Here is a 25,081-nt window from a genome sequence, read left to right as displayed (position 1 = left end):
CCCTGAAATGTATGTAAGTTCAGTTTGAATTAATTCCTTCCTGGTGAGGCTGAGTTCAGCTGTATTTGGTGAACCAAGTTCTAGCAGACCTTCCTGTCAGAATAACAGCTCTACATGCACAGCATTTCCAGTTAACCAGTTCTGTACATCAGGATGTTTCTGATTTGTATCAATATATTTGCTCTAAGAAACTGTCATCCAGTGGGAAATACTGGGAGAAAAATCAGCAAAGATCTTGGCGTCTGTGTTCAGGTTTACAATTCATAGATGAGTAAAACCCATTCCTTCACACCCTGTAGGTATTTGCCCAACACGAGTGCAGAGCTAATGGATAGAGAGATGAGGGTCCTTGCTGGACCCTATCTTTGAAAAACCACATCCATAAATAGTGGTGGAAACTGCTGTCCTTGGCTGGTCTCTTTGCTATCCAACAAAAGTTGGCATATTAAAAAGACTGAGAACAAAAAGTGGAAAGGACTAGAAGCATATTCTCCCTCTTCACCTACCCAAACAACATTCATCAATGTCTCTTTCAGCTCCTTTCCTAACCTGAAGTAAAACTGAATTAAAAATAGTACTAGTCATATTTCTAATAAATATGCATTGTTATTAAATTTCTTGTAGATTGCTCATTTAGTATTCTTTGGGACCAAGCTAAGAGATATTAGTGTCAACAGATTCAAAAATATTCTTTGCCACCTAGAATGTTTGATATTTCCATAAAATTCTTCCTTCAATCAAACACTGAGATGTTTACTCTGATTTAAAGTCACTGGACACAATGGGAGAGTTTACAAATATCTCCGTGCACTTTTGCTTAGGTCCTAAATGCACAAATCAAAACAAAGCCCCAGGTAGCACACTTAAAACATAAATAAATTTCACCTAATACATACACCCTGCACACACCCCCTGCAAGTTTTAAGCAGTAATAAACAGAAATGAACTGCTATTAGCCTGCTATGATAATTTTTAAAAACTCAAGATGTGTAAAATAGACTAGTAACATTTTTTTGGCTGCTTACTTTTATTTCTGACACAGAATAGGTATTCATTAAATTTACCAACAGAAGGTAAAGCAAACCATCACTCCTCCTATTTATGTTTATGTTTTCTGAATAAAAGGTACTTTCAGTCATTTTATAAGAAACAGAGATAGAAATTCATTACTATGAGAGAATACAAAAATGTAAAGACAAATTTTATTTGCTCTTAATGCTCTTCCAAGACAGAGAATTAATAACTGCCTGTGAATATGTCATGTAGGCGACTTTTATATGCACAAGAACCTTTTGAAAATACGTATCTTCAAGGAAAACAACTTGGGAGGATATATCAGATTTGTCTCAACATTTCCATCTTTTATAAACGAAGCCTTTAGTTTTTCCATCTTCTATTTGTTTGCTATTGCTCAAGCTAGAAAGTCATGAAACACTTCATGCAGTGCATCCTGGCAAATTAGCACACACACTCCTGTTTTCTGCTTGAAAGCACTCATGGCTCCTCTGTATTCAGGACATGATGTTCCAATTCCAAACCTTTAGTTTCACAGGTGGCCTAAATATGTGGATGACATACACTGTTCCTATTGTCAAGTCAAAACCTCTAATCTGAAAAAATACATGCCTGAATTCTTGTGAGTGCCATTCAAGTCTCTTGCTTTCCTTCTGCACAGAAAAACACTTGGGAGGATCTTTTCTGCCATCACAGCTGACCCAAAGACTACAATACCCACTGCTACTTTTTTATCTGCCAGTTCAAAAGCAAAATAAATAACTTACAGTAACTGATCCTACAAATAAGACTGCTAAGTACAGATGGATCATTTCTACCTACCTTATTTTAGCACCATCTTTCTCAGTTATTTACATGTCAGAGTTGAAGTCCTTCAAAATGGGTTTGGAAAATCTGTGGACTAGCCCTTTAAAAATCCCATCCAACATAAGGCTGAGACGGTATTGGTTTGAAAATCAGATTTGTTTGAAATCTTTGAGTTCATTCTGATCGCTTTCTTCTAATTCAAAGATTTTTCCAATGACATACCTCAAATTTTAAGCTGTTTTTTCGTCCATCAAATACAACTGAAATGTAACAAAGTAAATGAAATTAATAAAATGTTAAGAGAAGGTCTTGGAAACCTGACCTTGAAGTGCAGTAAGTCGATGGCTGTAGACTTACCATAATGCACTGAGAGATCTTAAAAGGTGCAAGAGATGAAAAGTTACAGAACAGGTGAAAATAAAGTTGTGTTCTTCTAAAACCAAACACAGCTCACCTGGGAAGGAATCCGGATCTACTGTTTTTCAGTGTGCCAAAACAACACTATTAAAAGCTCCACACTTTCAGTGCCTTTGTCAGATTAAATGAGAGGATTCTCACACCACTCTGAGACTGATCTGTACTTTGCAGAAAAGGGCTCTAAATGGTATCTGATTCAACACTCATCCCCACTGAGAAAGGGATTTGGGCACTGCAGAAAGCCAGCCGCGATTAAATCTGGGCTATGCATCACTGATTTAAACAAGGCTTTTATGCGCGTTTACACAATGCAAAGCTTTTGATATAGTTCCAAAATAAAAATAGCTAAAACTTTGCAGCTGTAGAATTCATTTAATAAACTATAGCTCCAAGAATGGTTGCCAGATTTCCAGCTACACTTTCAGGGCAGAATTTGATTGGGTGTTTAAAGAATAAAAATGGTCACACGGCATCTGTAAGAAAGGATTAGTGCCTCTGAAAATAATCATGGTTGTGCTTTAGCAAAGCACTGAGGAAGAGACCCAAAAGATGGATCTTTAGATAGCCTAACATATGTTTTAGAGAAGATTTTAGATGTCCTAAATCTAAAAGTAAGCCACAAAACCTAAGGACTACTGTACACACCTAAATTTTGGCAGAAATCCAACTCATGGATCCAAAGTCCTGTTCTCCCTTACACAAAATGCTCTTTGGTGATTAAAATAAACTTCTAGGCACACCTTAAAAATAGAGAAAGTGAACCCCTGACACTTTGTCCCCAGTAAAATGTTGCCTACCCTAGTCATACCCAAAATATGTGCATGCTGATTTTTTTACAGTCTTTAAACTTTTAATATCCCTCCAGGCCTGAAAATTTAATTTTGGAAATGCACAGAGAAACTTACTTCTGGCAAGTTTCATGCAGGATTTCAGTGCCCAGTTTCTGCCTTAAGCTGATAAAGGTTCACCTAGTACTCCTGTTCAGAGTCTGACTAAATCACACCTACACAATCAGATAAATGCAACTTTCTTTAAAAGGGAAAAAAGAAAACAAAACAAACCACAAACTTCTTGCATAATAGTCTAATGTTTACAGTTAATTTTGGAAAGAGTGATCAAAGTGCCTACCTACTTTTTGCCCAAGGGTGCTCAGATTTCTGTCTCTCTAGGGAGGACTTTGACCAAATCTCTTGAGGCTAATTTAACATGGGAGGCAAATAAAGGCTTTCTCTGGCCCTCATGCTCAAACTCTGCTAGAAACAGTATTGCAGGAGGTACAAAAATATATAAAAACTAAGAACAAGAGTGAAAAAGGAGAGGGGCTGAAAGCACTAGGGCAATATTTTTGCCAGCTTATTCAGCTGTAGCTTAGTTAAATTTTGAAAGTGACCTTACTTTAAATTCTCTGACAGAATATCCCCAGAAGGATTGCCAAGCAGTGCAACAAACTGCCCGTGGAAGGGGATGAGCCATTGTCCCTGGTGGTTTTTAAAAGCAGGTGTGGTACTTAGCAGCATGGTTTAGGGGCAGACTTGGCAGTGGTAGGGTAACAGTCAGACTCTGTCTTAAAGGTCTTTTCCAACCTAAACAGTTCTATGATCCTGAGATAGAGGATAATTTAAGCTTTACAGAATTGCTGGTTTTAGGTCTGTGTTACATTGAGATATTATCATAATAGCTCTTTAAGGCCAGACCTAACAAGAGCTCAGCGTTAGACTGATGAGGTGATTTTTAAATTCAGCACATAAAACATGTCACAGTAAATACTTTGGGATGTTTCTGGAAATCACTGCAAATACCAAGTCATGTCTCTTTGTGTGCCCAGTATTTAACGCATGGTAGCAAAATGCTGAACACTCAGACAGTGCTCTGAAGTAGTTCATATTTAACAGGAAAACAAAATTCTACCACAAAAAGCTAACACTAGTCATGGTGAAAAATAATGTGAAAATCTCAGCAGCACTAATCCCACTTACATGAAATGATCCCCAACTACCATTCCCAAAGCAATTACCTCCCAGGGCCATAATTAGGTGTGCTAGGAGCACAGCCTGCTTCTCTCTCTGGAGTGCCCAGTATTGCCTAGTGACAAGAGAGAGGACGCCAGTCATGACCATCTCTTATTCTGCAGCATCATTCTTAGGAAATGGATATGGAATCCTCCAGACATGATTTGGGAGGTACCCAGAAATATATAGGCATGAAATAACCCATAATACAATTTAGTAAATATGTGCAATACATTTTACATGATGTAAATAAAACTGAACTAAAAAACAATGTTAGAAGCAGAGAAAACTCATTTGGTAAACAAGATCCTTCAAAAGGCAGCATTTGCTGTCCTCAGAAAGAGCACACCAATTTGAAGCAGATAAGTAAGGACCATTATCAAAGGGATAATAACCATCTCATACTTATGCATGCAGCATAATGAACAGAAAAGCACAATAAGGCAGATATGTTAGATTAGCATAATTTTATTCCACTATTCAAATGTGTAAGTTGGAAATGGGTTTTGTTTCAATTACTGCTTTTCTCCATGGGTTTTAAACATTTTATTCAAAACCCAGACTCTGTTTTATTTTGGTTTTAGCCCATTATCTGCAATTACCATCTACCTTGCCTCTGTCTTACCAATGAATACAGCTTTTCAACTATCCCAACAGTCTTAAGAATATAATAGACCATTAGTTACATTTTCTAGTAATATCTGCATGATATTTCAGATAGATTTTGTAAAATGTTTCTCCTTTTTATTTGGTTATATATTTAACTTCATCCTTTGCCTAAACATCCCTCTGTCAGAAATATGGCATTTAGAAATTTGAAAATTTTTTTAAGAATATTTTACTCCTGTTAGACCTGTCTTCTTTAACAATTTACATCCATTGAATTAGGCAATTGCATTAAACTTAAAAGTATGAATCAAGAAGTAATTGCTGCACATGAAAGTCTAACCTACTGTACATGAAAAACTACCATATTTAATCCATTTAATTGTATTCAGATTATCAAGTTGTTCCTAAAGGAAAGCAATCATCCAAAGATGACAGTTTAGATTTTAACTAAAAGAGAAGATAGCAATGCCCTTAGGGAATTGTTCCAAAGGCTGGTCACCATCACCAGTACAGAAAACAATAACACAGAAACCTTGTATGGCTTTTTGTTTCACTTCAGCTACTGACAGTTGTGACATTTTCTTGCAGACAGACTTACAGGGTATTTTTCCTACCTCGTACTCTGCTGCTGCAGAAAAAGAAAAGGTAGTGTCTTAAAGGCAAGTCTCACATAAGACACTCTATCTATCTTTAAAGTAATTCCAAAAGCAACTTCTTTGGACTGCTCAATTTTTTCTGTACCTTTTCTCAAGCACACCAGAACTACACACACTGCTTAGTTAAAAGGCTAACTGCTGTCATCTAGAGAAATAAAATTACCTCTGCAGACTCCTACACTCCTCTGCTTTCAGTTAATGCTGACACAATCCCTGTTGGCCATGATACAACTCTGAGAATTTACTGGTTTAGAACATCAGTGTTTAATTTTGCTGGATGTTCTTGCACCCCAACCTTAGCACACAAAGCAGATTTTGATTTTTAGCCTGTTCTGACCCCAAAAATAAGCACAATCTTCACAACTTTTCTAGTTAGTGATGTTGGGCTCCAAGGAAGACACTGAGGCACTGGAATGAGTCGAGAGAATGGGAATGGAGCTGGGGAATGATTTGGAGCATGAGTCTGATGAGGAGCGGCTGAGGGAGCTGGGGGTGTTTGGCCTGGAGAAAAAGAGGCTCAGGGGAAACCTTATAGATCTCAAAAGCTCGCTGAAAGCAGATTGTGGAAAGATGGGGGTCAGTCTCTTCTCCCTAAGGTAAGGACAGGATGAAGGAAATAGCCTCAAGTTGCAGCGGGGGCAGTTTAGGTGGGATATGAGGGATAACTTCTTCCCTGAAAGAAGGGAACAGGTTGCCCAGGGAAGTGGTTGAGTCACCATCCCTGGAGGTGTTTAAAAGACTTGTAGATGTGCTTGGGAACACAATTTAGATTTAGTGGTGGAGTTGGCAGTGCTGGGTTATGAGCTGGACTCACTGGTCTTGGAGGTCTTTTCCAACCTAAACTATTCTGTGATTCTAACTACTTATCATTCAACAAGTGCAATTACAAAACCTTGAAAAAGCCCACCTGCTTTTGCTTTAAAGAGAAAAGGAAAGTGCAGCTATCTAGAAGCAATTTGACTGATTAAAGGCCTTCAATATCAGAACAACAAAATTGTACTGACTGTATTTAACAGATAGATGATCTGCTGTGACATGTACTTTATTAGAAGTCAAATAAAACCTTTTTATTACAGAGCTGAAATTAGGAGGCCAGGGAAACAGGAGTGCAGGATTATTGTAAACATTATCTGATAAGATAGGGTGCTCTGGGAAACTAACAGTAAATAAGAGACAAGATCCCTCACTGTATCCTTGGGATAGGAATTGGTGCAACTACTGTGTGTGTATCCTTCCAGGACAGACTGAAAGCTACCACAGTATATGGAGAATATAGATAACAGAGGCACAAAAAAGGAGAAAGTTACTGAAATACATTAAATAATTGCCTGTTTCCTTTCAGCTGAAAGGCTATCTGAATAACATGTTCAAAGATGCTAACATAATACCTTATTGAAATCACTTCCAATAACACAAAATAGCTCATCAGCCAGGGAGTAATAAAACAATTAAACTAATAAACTGAAAAGCAAATAAAACTACAATTATTCTGAACATACAATACCATATTTCCCCATATTAATATGTTGACTTGCATCTAAAGTAATGCCCTCAAAACAGTTTCCTCATAGACAGCAAGAGATAATCATGTCTGCACTAGTTCGCAAGGCAGTTGAGAAAGTAATGGTAATAAGAAATAGTCATTTAATTACAATGCTAAACAACATTTTCTGGGCTACAGATTTTGGTTTCACACCATGTGGTGGCATGGTTTTGTATCAGGTGATGGTTAGTGACTGGGGGGTGTTGGGGTAGGCACAGCTTGCAGTTGTTGAGACTTCTATGAAAGTAAAGTCCTTCTCTATTGTCTATATTTGCTTTTGCTTCATTTCACAACTTGATTTGCTGTTAGATGGCATTTTTTACGTAGCATCAATGAATTTATCTGCTTTAGCACAAACCCAGTTCTTCCCTAGAAGGTCTGATGCAGTAACATAAGAACACTGAAATACAGAAAGGGTATACCACTGTTTAGTGTGGTATTGGCCTGTGACTTGTTTAATGAAGCTTTTATTTTATTAAACCAAGGAAGTAAGATTGTTCGAGACTAATCACTTGAAACCCAAAATGCCAAACAGCCTCCTGTCTATTTGTATGTTTATATGCATATAAAGTTACTGGTTCAATACTCTGATGTCTAGGAATTAAATGCAATTAAATAATCCACAAAAATATGGAATACAGTCTAGTGCTACCTAATCAAAACACTTAAGGATCTTATCAAGGTTAAATAAATCTAAGGAATAAACTATGTCTTTTTATTTGTCATTATGTTACAATCTTTTTCTAATTGAAGATGGTTTGCAATGCAGCTCTGCAGCAAAAAAACTAAAGCCACAAGGGAACACCTTTTTTCTCCACCCCTTTTAATCAGTGTTTGGTTATATACAATGGATTCCTGGACTCTGTCATAACCACTAGTAATTCTGCAATTAATTTAACAACACAGAATTTCATTAATTGCACACACTCCCCCCAAGAATCAATACTTTTAGTTTCTTGGCAAACCTCAAAGTCAGAGGAATCCAGAAACTAAACCTGTCACCTCCTTCTAGCAATAAGAATCACAAAAATTAATACTTGTGCTGAAGTCAGTTGACTTCCCCATTAATTCAAAAACACTGGCTTTCATGTGGAAAAGATGTTGATAAAAATCTGTTTCGGTTAAGTAAAATAAAAGTTTACATCAATAGGATTTTATTTCCGAGAGTATTTGCTTCAGTGGGTTAGAGTTGGGTTCAATAATTCACCCTTCTAAAAGTGAGTGTTGAAAACCTTTTCCTACTCTGACAATCATCCTATGGGAATGCATGGCAGCACTTTGTCTCAGCAAGTAAGAAAACTTACAAGTCTGTATCTAAGGCCTGATATTACTGAGGACTTTGGAAAAATCCTCTGGCCTGTCTTTCCACTCTGAAACAACTCCAGTCAGTACCTCAACAGTGTCATAATCATTTAGCAAAAATACCCCAGTGCTGGAAGTCAGGATCTAACTAGATATGCTATGGCTACAGGTATTAGAATTGAGTGCAAGAGAGAAACAGTCCTCTGTCTAAAGTCATGTACTGATTCTATTATCTAGCACACACTCAGACTTGCAAAAGCATTTCTAAATTACCTTTGACCAAAAATATACTCTTCCAAAGCTATGTTTACTCATATGGCTCTACATTAATAATCAGCAAGGAAAACAAGAGCCCAAGATTAAAATGCTTCTGAAGTTATTAAATACACACCAGCATATTGGATACTGGTGTTCAGGAAGATGAGAAAAGTGTGCACCTTGTACATGGTGTGTGAAAAGAGATCACTCACAGCTTGCATAAAAAACCACTCGTCATTTGGCATAGCATGGATATCTAGCTGTTTAACTGGAAGGGAATCCAAGAAATATTTTTATAAGTATTGCCATAGCTCCATTAAGCTCAGTGATTCCAAATTAATTGAGTTGGACTGAGATAATGACACTGGGTATTTATTATATTTATGAAGCTCAGAGAAGTAAAATACAACCTTAAAATCTTACTTGAAAAGTAGTTACATTTTTTTAGTACTTTGAAAAATAATTTGCCTGATCTTTCTAGTCTCAGGTCTAAATCCTTCCTTTTCTGTCCAATAGTCATATGGTCCTGTGACATGAAATGCTTTAAATCCAGTGATACCTCACATACCCTAAACTGCCCCTCTCAGAAATGTACAAGAGATGCTTGGTTGTTGCTTGTGCCCTTCATATCATCTTTGGATGGTCATGGCATACCTGGTTTAATTATCATCACCTTTTCACAGCAGAACGTAAAGATTAATTCACAGTCTCTTACAAATATAATATTCACTGTAAATTCCTTGAGCTTGGAAATCTTAAAAATGTTTATAAAATGTTTACAGATGTCTCTGCTTCTACTACTTTTGTGGTGCAAACACATTCACATGAAAATGTTCATTTCATATTAAAAGATGACATTTTTGTTGACCAGAACATGCTGAAACTAACAGAGAGATCTTCTAACTTTTCAATTCATCACAGTAATTCCTATAAAATAGGAACCCATTGACAAGTTTTTTAGTGGCTAAATTAACTTATTTTATTCTTCTACTTTCACAAATATCTAAGTTTGCAGTCATCAAAATATTCTTGAAAGATTTTTGTTGCTTTATTTTCCCTCTGCAAATACTTAACCACTTCTTTGCAAAGGCGGACAATTCTTTATCTTTAGCTAAAGTTTAGCTGCCACATAGAAGACTCATGTGAAAATCTACTGATAAATTGTTGAGATTCATAGTGCCTGTATTCTGGTTTCCAATATATTTTTATTTTAAACTAGGAGCATTCATCCTTGTTTCAGCAGATCCTGGGACAGTTCATGCAAGGTCATGTTTAATTATGCATGACATCCTTGATTTTAAAGTCTTGAAAACAAAAATGGTTTGTGTTGATGTATTGCCAGATGTACCCACAAGTTAACAGTGAGAGCACCTTAGCAGTGCTTTCTTAACATTCAGGAAGTTTGTTATTGTTCCTTCTGAGAATGTAGTTGTTTCTCCTGTGCACTGCCCAGAGTGAATCAAAAAACCTTCCCCTAAACACGCCAGGTGAACCAAGGCATAAAAACGGGAGACACGAATAACAACCTTAAGCAAACCCCACATCAGAAAGGTAAATAATTCACTCAAATAAAAAAAAAAAAATTAAAAAAAATAGTTTAGGAGCTTAGCAAAGAATTCCATTTATTCACCAGATTAAGAAACAAAAAAACCAAACAAACCAATCCCCAACAAAATTCCCAGTAATTTCTTTGTTTCAAATCCAGCATACTCATAGATAGATTAGTTCTGTTTCAGGTGAAAATCAAGCCCTGAAAAATATGCATAATAATAACAGATTCAAGAAACACTGTGTAGACAGCTCTTGAAACAAAGGCCAATATTAAGTGACCTGGATAACTAACTAGAAGTAACTTTCTCCTTTGAACAGCAAAAATTCTTTCAGCACTATGGTCCTAATTTAGTACTTTGTTTAGGTATTTTAAGATAGATGGCAATGGTCATAGGCAAAAAAAAAAAAAGCATGTTAGTGTACTTACATACATTCATTTTCACAGTACTATCTTCTGCTGTGCTTATCAGTACCATGAAAGTACCTAATCATTACCAGAGGTGGTTGCAGTGAAGTATAAAAATGGATCTTGCCACAGAACTGATTATTAGAGATTTAAAGGAACTAGAGGAAATATAAATGCCTGCACAAAGTCAGTGAAAAGTCAATATTTCTTTCTGTAATACAGAGATTTTACAAATGCTTCCTAAAAAAGAAATATTTCTGTAGAATGGTGCTTCTCTTCTGAGACAGGAATTCTTTCCGCCTTAGAATGTTCTTTTTCTTATCTACTTCTGACTAATTAACATTGAGAGCTTTGGCTTTGTAGTATATTTGCCCTGCATGTTGTTAAATTGGTCAAGTAATAAGATATGACAATGCAAGTCAGGTAGTTATGAGATAATCATTTTGCCTCTCCAAGAAAACGGATGAGAAGGAGATGAAGCCAAGTGTCCTTCACGCTAATGGGTGTAATTACTTACTAGTACCTATTCCCTGTGGAATTTCACATTCCTTTAACAAAGCCTGATCTGCACAGGACATGCCAATGTGCACATATGGACAGTCTATGTGTGCACTACACAAACACACATTTTTCACTGCCCATACATTTGCATATGATCATATTACTGATCTTTACAAGTGACCTGACTACTGAACAGTGTTGGTGGTGTCAGGTGAAGCACGGAAATGAAAGCCTCAATATAAAGAAAACATTCTGAAAAAATGAACATCTCAAAAATGTTCTTGTTGAACAGAACCAATCAAAAATCCTCAAATTTGTTTTCCTCATTTCCTAATTCATGTTAAAAGCTCAAACTGATGCTGATATACAGATCTACAGAACATGTGTCAACTTCTGACTTCTCCAGTAAATAACTAAATGCAAAGGAAAAAAACTGTGAAAACATCATGAAACTTAAGTGTCTTTAACTCTACAAGTCAATTATTAAAATATTAAGGTAACAGATTTAAATGAGCAAATTCTCATTGATGAAAAAAACCAAACATTGTTAATTATTTGTTTACAGATGGATCCCAGAAACCACAGGGTTTAAAAATGAATGTTAGAAGTAATTTATGCAGGTTTTTTTCAGAGTACTCCTGGAAGCCTTCTGAGTAGGCCTTTGCAAAAGTTTTTTCACAAAACTGTTGGAAAGTTCAAGCTAAAAGTAAAGGGGGTTAGGGCTAGGCACAAAAATCTCTGCAAACAGTTAAGAGCTCTGTGACACCTCCTACAGAATTCTTAACTCTGGAACAAAAAACACCCCCCTCTAAGTTTCACCCAGGGAGTTACCTTAACAGCTCTAGTTTTCTCTTTTGAAATGATCAGGCTGACTGGTTTTTTGGACATCATTAGTTTGACCAAAAATATATTCTCAGACTATATTGTGATTTAGTTGCTCCTGGGATTAAATAATTTGTCCTTCTATCCTTCTACTGAAATTCCCTTCCCTATAAGATTCAATCCTGCCATTCTCATCGTTAGTTATTATGGAATACCTTTATTTTCAGAAATTAACTTTAATGAACCTCTGATTTTTCTGGGCAATGACCTCTCTTCAAATCATCATTTGCAAAACTGAACCCAAATTCTGCTCAGTTTTTAGGTGGGGATTAGTAGAAGGAATTTATGACCAAATATTTATCAAAAATACCATACTCAACATTTGAACTGAAGCAACAAAGTATAAACAAAGTATATGAATGCTTCATATTCAGCATAAGAACCTGTTTCTTTCATCTTGTTCAAGTTCTGCTTACAATTAATCATCCATTAGGATCATGTACTCCTTCATTGATAATACCCAATTTTTGTGAATTGAGAGGAAGAAGTTTCCAAAGGAATGAACAGCTGCAGCTCAAAAACTCTACTTGATTTGCATTTGCAGAACAAGAATCATGGCTCATGCCGAACTCCTGTTCTAAATCACAGTTTCTCTGGGGCTTTAAAAGCCTTGGAGACCTCTCTGCTCTCTCTTGGTCCACATGTCTAAAACAAAACAGTATAAACAGGATGGAGCTGCCATTTCAATGTTTCCATTTTCTCCAGACTTGAAACAGTTTCTGTTTTGCAGTTGTTTGCTTTTTTTCTTCAACAAGTTTGTGTCCAGAGGAAGATAGACACTGAGAGTAAGAGAAATGAGGAAGATAGTGCAAGTGTACAAAATAAGTTGTTTTAAAACAATGTAGAGTGACATCTGATTATAAAACATGCATATCATTTTTCATATCTATTTCTAATATTTTTAGGATCCGGTTTATTTTACATTAATAACATTTAGTTTAGTAATAGCTGAGTGCTTATTTTTATTAATGTAGGTTTGTAGGCACATGGATCACCGGTATGTTTAAACATTAATCTGCAGCAGATAAATCTGTTTATATTTCCCTGGTTATAATACTGTGCTCAAATAGAGTATGTAACTTGAATAATGAAAATGAGGAAATTATGCAGAATATATGAATTTTACTGTCATAAAATATTTCTTAGCATTTATCTACATTTATTCACTGCAGCTCTCTTTTAAAAGGATAATTCAATGTAACTAAAATAGCAGTGATCATATCACATTATGGCTCTTACAGTCTAACTATCAATTATACAAAAGGCAATATAAGACTTCAGAAACAGACTTCCAACACCAAAAAGTTCTAAACTTTATCTCCCTCACCTCCTTTTTCTAAACATATTTTATTTTATTTTGTAGCAACACAATTGTCTTGGGCAGTCGAGTATAGAAATGCAGCAGATTTACTACTGGCTCTGCAGTCTAACATTTCAACCCCATGCATTTTACCCTAAGGTTGGCAATTACCATGTATAATCCTAAACTACTAATTCATCTACTGCTGTATTCTGGGAATCTCATCTTTATGAATGGTACATCTACTGTGGATATGTAAAGCACCCCACTCTGACTCACATACTCATAACTTTCAGAATGTTAACCCATATATTCCTTTAATTTACTTGAACTTGTAAGGGGATTTGTATTTAGATTTTTTCAGGAGTAGGGTTGTGTTCTTGTTTTGTTTTTTTGTTTTGTTTTGTTTTTTTAATATGATAAAGGTTTCTACATTGTGAACTTTACAACCATTTGTATTTAATACTCTAACTCTTTTATTATTTAACTTTAATCACCTAACATGCTGTTAGATACATTTATCTATAAACACATCTGTATTGTGCCCAGTAAGCCTACATCAGGGATTTACATTAAACCAGTATTTACATTCTGGAACTGGGTACCATGAGCCCTTTTTATTTGCACCTTATCCACTGTTAGGAGAAAAGCTGCACAGTTGCTGCTGCATAGTTAAAAAAAATTTCACTGCAGAGCAGTTCCCTGAATTTTGACATAAGTTTAGTGTCTCACACGCATAATCACAAAGTAGTGATAGGCTGAGAAAGCATTCTACATATTCCTTAACAGCTACAGTTCTACCTAATCAAATATTCGGGGAAAAGTTTAGCAGGGCTAAAACTGCAGTAAGACAGAGAGAGTTTAACAATAAGTTGCAAGGTCAGATCTGACTGGACTTAGACTTGGACAAAACATGCAGTTACCTGCAGAAGAAAAGTACAGAAACAGGAGATGACTTACCCCTACCACCTTCCATAGCCCACTCACAATCCACTGAGTGCCATCACAACATTCATTTTTTCCCCTCTCAGTCCAGGTGTGTGGACCATCTCTGCTTTCCTTGCCTTTAGATTATTAAGTACAACCTGTTAGAATGAGACAAATCTCACTGTCCCACCAGGTATGAGTCCTCCACATACAGTGTCTCCCCACTTTAGGGCTCATGGAAGGTTAAATTCTTTCATTGGCATACAATTAACTGCAAATAATTGACTCTCTTTGCCTTGCATAAGAAGAGCTATATGGAAAAACCACAAGTTCAATAAGTTAGCAAGAGCCTCAATTTGCTTTTGATTTATTTTCAGTGTTTACGCTGTGCTTAATAGATTGTTGTTGGAGAGAGAGACAGTAAAAATTCCTTCTGGTAAACAATTTAGTTTAAGAATTAAAATTAGAGATAAATAATGATCCAATTTTATTGAGACGGAATGCAACTGAGAAGAATGCAAATTGAAGCATCTTGATGGCAAATTAAGTTGTTTCATTATCTTTTATAAATTGCTTTGGGAGGATTCACTCTTAGCTAATGAGTATAAAACTGAAGACCAAATTACATTTTTTTCTTCCCTGGGAGTTTCAGTCTTTGAGGTCAAAGGGAGTCTCTCAAAGTGACTTTAACAGAGCCTGGGCCCATGACAGTTACTAGAAGCAGCCATCACTCTCATGCTAGCGGCACTAAAAAGTGTGTCAAAACCCAGCAAAAATTGATCTACTTCTAATCCATTTCATGGTCATTTCAATTAGTGTCCTTTCTCTCAGAAGTCTTCCCAAAGTGTGAGGTCTATTGTTTGCAAAACAATATACACTCACCATACCATTGAAAGGTCAAATGAACATAAAGTCAAAGGAAAACTAAATGAAAAAAAATCAGAATCAGTCACACTGAAAGAGACTTTTGAAGGTCATCTGGCTCATTATCCTGCTCTTATCATCACTTTTCACAGGAAAAATGCAAACAGCATGTAGTTATGTTGAAAATGTATCTTAAGAAATATATACAACAAGAAACTCCAGAGTGAAATCAAGTATTTGTGTAACAATTAGTGCTGTACTGACGCCATTACTGCATTATCGTTGTCATTATTAACCATGATAAGATGGGAGCAGCCAGTGATTTCTATTACACACACACACACTAGTCATACCAATGAAAGCTCCTGCCCCTCCAGCCCAGTTTAAACCAGCATACCATTGACCCACAGTAATGGGAGCCAGCCACTCCTGACCCATCCTGAATCCCTGGGTCTTGGCTGGTGGGCCCAGGGCTGCCCATGCCATTTCCATCACCAACTCAGGCACCCGCCGTGTCTGCGTTTGGATGTTCTGGCTTAGGTGTGTGGTGCATGCCCATGGCCTTGTCAGTCACATCAGCCCCTGAGTAGTTTCAGATTTTCTGTCTTTCTACATCCAGTCAGCAGCCTGATAAACAGTGACTTTTTAAAATCCTGTGCCTGGGTTACAAAGGATGCCAAGTTTTTACAAATTTATCTGTGCTTCTTTGCCACATTAACCTAAAGCTTTACAACAGGATTGCTGTAGGCCACAGCTTTCACGTAAGCTTCACTGTAACAACGATCTGTGCTTTGCTTGTTTTCCCAGCTCAGTACATAGCAGGAGAGGTGCAGACTCTCCTTGCCCAGAGCAGGGCAGGCGTTGCCCCATGACTGCACTCTAAAAGATGGTCTCCTCACCTCCTGCCTTTGGAAATACGGTTTTATAAAATGAAGGTCTACCTGTGAGTTTGTTCTGGTTGTTATAGCCCTGAAGATCCCCTCCGGTGTACGGATTTGGGGGAAGTAGTAGCGTATTTTTTGTGAGTGCCTGCCATATTTGTACACAATTGTGTAGTCAATGAAGGCAACAGCAGCTTCTCTCCAGATACTGGGAGGCTGCCCATAGGCAGCCTGTAAGCAGCACCCATCTGAACAAGGAGGGATGGACTGACAGCAACCATGTAACGCTCAGCTGGAAGAGCCAAAACTGCCTCTTCCAGCACTTCGGACCAAACTGGTTTTGGCCCACAGAAAAAGCCTACATGAACTCCAGAATGCACCACAGAGATAAGATGCTCATTTCGCTACTTGCTTCCCTTGTCATGGAGTTCTGGCCTCTCTCTCAGCTGACCTCTCTCCCTCAGATATTAAGTACTGCCAGAGACTGATGCCACCAGAGTCACCATGCAGCATCAGACTCCTGGCATCTTATATCTTTGGGACTGCTCAGAAGCTCAAGAGAACTGTCTAACTTCATGTAAAGTAACAGAAAAAAACTTCAGGTGTGGCATCTCCACGTGCTTTGGTCCTGTGCTTCCATATGTAAAATGAATTTTTCAGATTCAAAGAAGCTGTTTTTAAATAAGACATGGAATATTGAAGTATTTCCAGAGTATGTTTTTCCAAACCATTCCATGGATACTGGGGAGTCACAGTAGCTTATTTCTGATCTCACAGTTTGCCAATTTCCATAATTACAATCTCACAGGCTTTGGTTTTCATCTTAGCAGTTCCACTCAAGTGGCTCTCATTACAATTTGTATCCTAACCCCAGGATGCTGCCAAGATTTCGTGTGTTCGGAACAGTGACACAGCCTGTTCTGGAATCCATGCTGCTTTCATTTTGCTGCGCCGAATTCCATACTGGATTCCATTTTGCAGCGTTCTGTAGAGGTACACTTTGGAAAGAGTGTAACACTGGGCTTAAAAGGGTGTATAAAATAATATATGAACTACTTATCTCAGAACCTCATCTCTCTCAGATTTTCTATTTTTCTACTTTGGTTAAAGAAGCAGTAATTCCTAAGATTCAACAAGTTGGTGCATTTCAAACAGCCACCAGTGGATAGCAACCTAAGTGGCTCACAATGCATAAATTTGATGTGGAAAATAGAATTTGAGCAACTGTATTGCTATTCTAACTGCTTGCTTTTAAATACATTTGTTAGTTTATTATTGTTAGATTTAGCCCTCAAAAAAAAATTCACACAGAGAAGTTGCTGCTGGAAGTTGTGTTATGCAAAGAAAACAAAACAAGACAACTATCCATATTGCTTGTAAGTAGTACTAGTAACACAAGAGATCTCATTCTTGAAATCCCCACATGGTAGAAAAGATAAATGGAACCTGCCACAGCCTTAACAATGGAAGAGTTAAAGAGAAATCCATACAATAAACACCCTTAACACTATTGATATATTCACTGATGTCTCAAAACACGGTACACATGATCCCCAACGTGTACTTTGGCCAACACATTCCATACAGAAGCCTGGCTAAATAGACTGGTTTGCAGAACGAGGACAACAGATTAAGAAAGTAAAAGACCATTTTATAAGCACTTGTATGGGAGCCACTAAGTTTTATGTGTTATCTTCAAGTGCAGCCAGCACTGCCTTAGACCTTATGATGATAAATAAATGGTTCCATGACTGACCTACACAATCTCCTCTGTGAAGGCCAGGAATAATTCCTTCTGCAATTCATGAAGTGCCATCCCAAAACTCACAACAAGCACTCTGCAGAGGCTACCACAGCAACCACAGCGATCACCTCACCCTGGAACTGGGCTGGAAACAGCCTGGGCTTGGTGACCTCCACACTCACCGGCTGCAGCAGCACATCCAGCCCACCCCACACTGGGCAAGGGGTGCGGTCTGTTTCTTATTTGCACTGAAGCAGATTAAATAACAAAATCTCTGGCTCCATGCTGAGCATTTCCCTGACTAATTCTGCTTTTCAGTGACTACACTGACTCCAGTGGGAAAAGCACAGTTGCATCCAAGAGATATCATAGAGCTCAAGCTCATATGTGTATAAATCTTTAAATGGAGCAGGAAATTTTACCATCATTAGAGCTAAGTTGATTTGTTACACCTTAAACCCCTAATTTTTGAATTCAAATCAAGCCTTACAAAATAATATGTTCCTATCATTTCTGATTTCTGAATCTTCACAGTTGATTGCTTTAAAATAGTGATAGGAAATATGAGTTACAAGCAAGTAATATATCTACCAGAGATCAAGCGTTCTCCATGGATTTTGATGATTACATTATATTATTTAATATTTAAATATAATTCAATAATGTTTGACTGGCATTTTTCAAATCTGAAGAGCTTGAGGAGGAAGACAGTCTATTTATACAAAGTACATAGCACAACTACATAGTAATTAATCAAAAGCTCTTTCAAATTATTTTCACTCATCCTTCACATCAAGAATAGAAATCAATAACAGGAAATGCTTACATTAAAGTAGTTTTGAAATCAAGATAATTATAGAAATTTCTGACATCTTCAGAAAATAAGCAAGAGCAGAGTTTGCCAGATTAAATATCTAATGTGAGGTTCATTATCAATAAACTGAACAGTTTTGTCCCCCCAAACATTCAACAAAAATCCTTCTAAATAATCATTGAGTCTTAAAGTTAACAGGTGTCATAGAACTTTATAAAGTGTAGGGGTTTTTTACACTATGCTGCAGATACAAGCATCTTCCTTAATTTTTTTCTTCAAGCATTCTTCATTTGTTTTTTAACCATGCTGACTTTTAATTGAATGGAACATCAGAAGTTTAAAATTGCTCCACTAAACATGAAATAGGATGTATTTCTGAACTGTAGTATTAAAATTCAGATCTGCATTACTTCTCATTCTCCTCAGTTAAGATTTTTCCCAAAATACTGCCTCTTTGCAAATGCCAGAGGAAAACAATCAATCTTTAATACAGAAAGATACAAACTTTCTATTGATTTGTTGAAGTCTAATCTGATATCTAAATGTAAATTATTCACTTCAGTAGCTTTGCTTTTAAGCCATTAATTAAAAGTGTGACATATAATAAGCCACTAGTTTTGTTTCTTACTGTTTTCCTCTTTTCCTATACCTGATGTGCTGTTAAGAACTGCTCAAACCCTATAGTCTTAGGAGTCCATTGTTGCTAATCTTCTGTATTGATCAAAAAAACCCTAAAAGCTTCTAATAGATGATAAAAAGATAAGGATATGGTTCTAAAAAGATTAACAAGACCCCACATTAACAAGATTCTGCCATCAAGTAGTTGTGGGAGAGGGAGGTGAGTGAATGGGACTTCCAGTGGGAGAAAGTTCACACCAGTGAAAGGAAAAGCAAGCATCTACAGAGGGTCTGTGTGCTTCATCTTCCAGGATCAACTACCTGCTCGTGTTACTGGGCCCAAAGGGGCACAAGCAATTGGGCAACACTGATGGCAATGCTTAGCAGTGTGCAGGGGGAGGATGTGATGCAAATAAAATCTCTTATTCCCAAGTCATTTATCCAAACAGGCTAAGGATCACTGGAATTTACAGCTACCTAAAAGTCAGCTCCAACAATAAATCTGTGCAGAGACAGCAGGTTATACAGCACTGCTTTTGACAAGAAGCTCCTATGAATTTTGCATGTGATTGCTTCTTCCAGCACAAATGTGGAGTCCTGGTAGAGCCACTGAAAGAGCCTTTTAAGGCTTCTCTGAAAGCTGCTTTTCTGTACATTTACAGACTGAGTGTGTCCAGCCTGGGACACATCCTGCACTGAACCTGAGCACTTCACTGAAGGAACAGCCCTCCCAGGTTTGGTTAGAAAAATGCCATGCATTGAGTTAGGGCAGTCTCTAACACAGACTTCCAGCTCTGGGAACCAATATTGCAAACTGTGTCACACCCAAGGGCTTGTGAAGGTATGTGACAGGAAGCCTGGGGGATTCAGTTTAGTGGAGGAAAATTTCAAAGGTACTGGTCTAGACAGATGACTTACAGCAAGAACCCCTCCATCTAGATCCAAGCAGTAAATCCAATTAAATACTTTCATAGTCTAAGCAAAAAAACCCACAGAGAACAGCAAGCTTCCACCATAAATATGGGAGCAAAACTCAAAGAAGTGAACTTGAGTTCAGTCATCTGATGAACAATGCCCAAATTCACAAAAAATTACAAAGCTTGTTAAATGGTACATTTTGTTGTTTACCCAGAGCTTCCTCAGGCTAGCAAGGATGACAGGAGATGACTTTTCATGTTTTGGCAAGTCCAAGATTCCTTAATGTAATTTCTCTTTCAAATAATGTTCCATAGCAAACATCAAATATAATTTTAAAAATAATGATCTAGAAATGGTCTTGATTTTCTTAGAGAATCACAGCAGTCAGGAATGCCAAACTGGTGGTTCAAGTTCAGTACTGAAGAACTGTTACTGACTTTTTGGAAGGCACTAACAACAGACAGGGAGAATAGAGCCATATTAGGTAGTTCTCAAATATGCCAGTTATTTTATATATAGATATATGACATGTTTTAACTTGAGCTTCTTACTCAGTAGCTCAAGCTCAGATTTGTATTTTAGGAAACATACTATCCATAGGAACACTGTTAAAAAACCTCGTTTATGTTAAATAGCTTAATAATTGTGGTTATAACATGCATGTATCACACTTCCAAACTGTACCTGAAGATTTTTTTTGTTAATACCTGTTCACAAAACAGATCGAAATGAAAATCTTTAATGTTATTCATGGCACCATTTAGACTCATTTAGGGACAATGTCAAAAAAACCCCTGAAGTTCAGTTAAAGCTTTTTTCTCTAAATCCCATTTGAAAAATTACATCTTCAGGTTAAACAAAACAAAAACAAACAAACAAACAAACAAACAAGCTAAAAATACAGTAAGTACAAGCCACATTAAAGTAATTTTAAAGTTTTCAGCTGTAAGAAAATAGGGTGCATATCAACACCACCACTACAAACTCAGTGGCAGGTCTCTTGAACGAAGCATGATACCTACAGCATCGATACATTTATAAAATATTAAATAAGATTTCTTGTTAAAAAAACCCTCTATTGCAATTTATATGTACATAACTTTGTAATTGCCTCCTCTTCTATGGCATTTTCATACATAAAAAAAGAAAAAATTAAAATAATCTTTCAATAATAATTTCCTCCTGCTGGGTTCCAGTCCCAGCTGCTGGGAATCATTACATGGCAGGATTCATATTAGTTTATTACTCTTTCCTCGGGGAGAAAATGTAGCTTTCTGCAGAGAAGCTGCACAAGGTTGGGGCTTGATTTCTATTTGTCCAAATGTTTTGGTTGAACTGTAACTCTGCAAGCACGACATTTACTCTGCCAACAGTGTGAGCCTGACAATTTTAAAGACTGCACAGAAAACTTGCACGCAAGAACAAAGGCAAGCCAAAAAAACGTCAAAGGATGTGAAAAGGAACAAGCTGGGCAGCTTGGAAAACTCTCATTATGAATTGGAGCTGTGCTTGGCTCAAACACATTTGGCACCAGCATCAGCACTCTGTTAGTCTTTATGCTTCTGAAATATTCACAAGTGCTACAAGGACCAAAGTAGTTTATTTCCAATTTGCCAGTTTTCCTAAGCTAATTAAATATCTATGAAAGCAATTTGTGCTTACTGGAATCCAGCTTTTAATTTTTATAAGGATAAAATGACTAGGATTCAAATGATAATTCATATTGCTTTGTTCATCTATATACATCAAATAAACACCTTTTTTTCTCCATCCAAATAGTGTCTAAAAACAAACAATTCAATTAGCTTGGTTATGAAATCTGTGCAGTGACATCCCAAGAGCTGAAATGCAGGGTCACTGATACACAATAGTCTCGTGACAATTTTTTTAAAAAGATAAATATTTACATCTGTAGTGTCTCACCACAGAATAGGACGTAACCCAGTCATCACATTTTAGATAGGAATAGAGATGCACACTTGAGGATTGCTCCCAGGTTCTGTCTAAGCAGAGCATACAGATTGTTTTAAACAACAGCCAGTTTTCAGGTTGCCACTCAAGGACTAGACTAGATTTGAGTATTAATGAGCCCAGGACTCAGGATGATCTTCACATTTTTACTGTTTAGCTGGAGTGTTCAAGTTTCACCTTCATTACAATGAGCAGTATCTTATTTCCAATGCAGAACCACTGAACTGCGAGCCAAGCTTTTGGAGTAAAGAAAGTATTCAAGTGCTGGTGAGGTGACAAGTGTGTGATTTCAGAGCACAGCTGCACACAGCATCAGCTGTCTCCTTCCTTAGCTTGCTTATCACCAATGACATTATGGGGACGTACAAACCTTAGTGCCATGAATATGCAGGAAGGCAGGTGCAGCACTCAGATCAGCCACTCTGCTGCTTTGTCAAAGAATAGTTTCAGCCTATTTTCCACCTAAAAAGTCTTTGAAAACTATAGCTTTCATCATACTTTTTTCTTTCCTCTCCGAAGTCAGTCATGGGACTTCCAAAGCAAAAAACCAAACCAGCTTGTGCTGCAGTTCAGAAGGTGTATTTTCAATGGCTAATGGAAAAGCTATAAACTCTTTTAAACTCCCTAAACTCAGTCCTTCTCAGTAAAATCATAATCAGCTCTTCTAACTTACAGCCTCTTCATTTCTTATTAAATTGAATGGATAAAGGATGGCAGATCTTAAGACTTTGGAAGAAAGTCTTCTAAATTAAATGAGAACTGAGTCTCAGTGATGAATATATAAAATTTTTGACCTGTTCTTCATATTTGTCACAGCCACCTCTGATTGCCTGAACAGCCACATTTACCATTTCTTCTCAAGTTTCAACAAAACACAGATTTCCACAAATACTAAACAAGGAAACAAACTGCTAAAGCAGCTGATCAGAGCCAAGCATTTTGCAGTCCAGAGAATCAGACAGATGAGAGACCTTTCAGCTTCCCTAATGGAGCCTTACTCCAGCTGACACCAGGAAGGTGTGACAAGGGCTTGCCAGAAAAGCAGAAGAAATCTAAGCAGAAGATACAGTCCCTACAGAGAAGCAGGGTACTGAGTGAGATGGATTTTGACATGAGTCAATTTGCAGTTCAATATCCCAATGATACAAGGGACAGAAAGAATTACACAGAGCCTTTGCCAAGGAATGGGAGCTGGTAAGCTGAGCAGTGTTCATCGTAATGGCCTATTATCTGTCCAACAAAATTATTTATTACTAGGACCTATGAACTCAGAGGCTTTTTATAGGAGTGTTCATTTGCCCTCCACAGACAGCACAAGAAATTGAAGCCTGTAGTTCCAATGTGCCATGCATATAAATCAATAGCAGATAAATCAATTATCAGGTAGGGAGATTTCCAGCTTTTTACTTCGTCCACATGATTGGCGTTTTAAATGGGTGTGCTCTGTAGGAATGCTGGAAAGGTAAAGCCAAGGCAGCACTGCTTCCTTAGGTGATGTCACTAAGGAGCACACACCACAGAGGAGCTTCCCTGGTACTGCATGCTTCTCCGTGAAACCCTTGATAAGGGTTTTCTACCTTGTCCCTCCATTCCAGTCTAAACAAAAATATCATTAATTTGTGTGCTGAGAGCATCTCAGCAGCCTCTGAGCTCAGAAAAGCTTTCAGAGCACAGTGCTGCCCCTGGGACACAAAGCTCCTTTCGTATTGTCAAAGCAAAAGGTTATCTGCAATGAGCCAGAGACAACTCCTTGGAAAAGAATGTTTTCCTTCCAATAACCCCTCCCCATGAGAGCTATTTCTCTTCACTTCCTTTAACACTTTGCACAGTTTCACCTATTTTTTTCCCCTTATTACACTATTACAGTCATTGCTGAAACTGTGCTGGCCCCATATTGCAGCAGTGATGCAAAAGAGAATTTCCAGTAGAGCTTTTGAAATTAAAAAAAAAAAAAACGTTTTATCTGGAACAAAAAGTACATTATAAATAAAGAAAAGAACAATCCATGGTAAAGGTCTCATCTCAAATAAAACTTTACTGAGGCTGTGTATCACGGATGCTTGACTTGACCAGAATAGGACTTCCAGGAAGCATCACTGAATTTTGTCATTCCCATCCCATTCCTAACATCCTAACTGCCAAGTTTTTGCAATAAATATGTGACCCTAGAGAAACCTCACTTTTCTCTCTGCCATTCCTTATCAGGTGTAGGGTATAACCAATGCATTTGAGGCTTTGAAAAAAATTAAACATGACTCACATTTAGTAGACTTCAGTCTTGGACTACTCTGGGAGTTCTGCTGTTTGTGTCCAATTTCTTCATAAAATCCTCACTGCTTAAACCTGTGCCCAGCGCACACCTCGAGTGAGGTGATGTTTCCTGGAGAGAGCATCTACCCGAGCTGTGCTTCTCCATACCTGTTAAAATAAATGGAGTTCTTATCAAAGGGGAAAACCAAGCAAACAAACACCTCACCACAGAACCCCCCCACACACACACACACAGCGAAACAACTGTTAATTTGATTCTCAAAAGAACCCAAACCAATAAAAGTGTTCCGGGGCTTTCTGCTAATCAAGGAGAAATCTGCATGTACAGTCTATATCCCTGAAGCTGGGTAAATGGATATTGCCTAAATGGGTGGCTTGACTGAATAAAAATTTGATCTTTAACTGATGTACATTTTAGTTTTTCCCAGGTTATACTTAAAATGTATAAGCAACATAACAAAATACAAGAGAAGAGCATTACATTTTAGTCCTCCAGTTCTCAAAATACTTTGATCCTTCAATGTTCTCAATCTCCTTTTTTTATTTTTTTGCTTCAGTTTCTTGTTACAATCAACAATACCAGTACTAAATAATAAATTGGTGTATTTTAACAACTGGGTTAAAGTATTTCTATAGCCTGTATGCAGATTTGCAATCAGACATTTGAGAAATTGCAGAAATTGGCAGATTAAAATTATTAAGAATATTCCCAGTATAATTAGACTAGAAATCTACCTTCTGTGTAATACTGTTACAATCAAATCTATTTCTGTATCCTAATTTTTATAATAAAAAGTCACAAATGCCTACACACTGTT

The 25,081-nt window shown here is 37.2% G+C and overlaps 1 long non-coding RNA gene across 1 annotated transcript in view; it reads right to left on the bottom strand.

The window, feature by feature from the left end:
* The window catches only part of LOC138114261 (uncharacterized), a 136,588-nt gene that overhangs the window by 72,806 nt on the left and 38,701 nt on the right, over window positions 1-25,081 (bottom strand). The window contains exon 2 of the long non-coding RNA XR_011152553.1: window positions 24,253-24,410. This is a non-coding gene — a long non-coding RNA (uncharacterized lncRNA). The remainder of the gene's footprint in view (window positions 1-24,252; window positions 24,411-25,081) is intronic.

The sequence above is a fragment of the Aphelocoma coerulescens genome, chromosome 8, assembly GCF_041296385.1.
Source record: "Aphelocoma coerulescens isolate FSJ_1873_10779 chromosome 8, UR_Acoe_1.0, whole genome shotgun sequence".
NCBI lineage: Eukaryota > Metazoa > Chordata > Aves > Passeriformes > Corvidae > Aphelocoma > Aphelocoma coerulescens.
The sequence above is the reverse complement of the archived record's forward strand: the minus strand, read 5'-3'. Positions and strand labels throughout refer to the sequence as shown.